The sequence below is a fragment of the Austrofundulus limnaeus genome, unplaced genomic scaffold, assembly GCF_001266775.1.
Source record: "Austrofundulus limnaeus strain Quisiro unplaced genomic scaffold, Austrofundulus_limnaeus-1.0 Scaffold934, whole genome shotgun sequence".
In the NCBI taxonomy this organism is placed as follows: domain Eukaryota; kingdom Metazoa; phylum Chordata; class Actinopteri; order Cyprinodontiformes; family Rivulidae; genus Austrofundulus; species Austrofundulus limnaeus.
Window position 1 is genome coordinate 6,795 of NW_013953336.1, and position 442 is coordinate 7,236.

The following is a 442-nucleotide window of genomic DNA, read 5'->3' on the forward strand; positions in this document are numbered from 1 at the left end:
TTCCTCCATGGCGCGCGTGAAAAAGAGCGCGAACGCGGCCGCGGGGCTCTCTCGGGCCGCCAGTGCCAGCTCGGTTGGGCCGCTCCTCGTCGTCGTCATCATCCGGGTCGAAGAGGGGTACGGGTCGGCTCGCCACGCGTCGTCCCGTCGTCCGATGACGACGGGAGGGTCCTCCTCCTCTTCTTCCTCTTCTTCTGCGGAAGAAGAAGAAGAAGAAGAAGAAGAAGAAGCGGAGGAAGAAGAAGAAGACCTAGCGGCGCCCTCCTCCTCCTCTCCGCTGAATACGTCGTCGTCGTCGTCGTCGCTCGCTTCGGAATCGCGTTGATGCGAAGCTCTGGTGAAAACGCACATGAGCGGACGCGCTTCGCGGCAGCTCCACCGCGTCGTCGCGCGTTGTTGTCTTGTYGTTGTTGACATTGGTGGGAGGGTTCGTTCTATATTT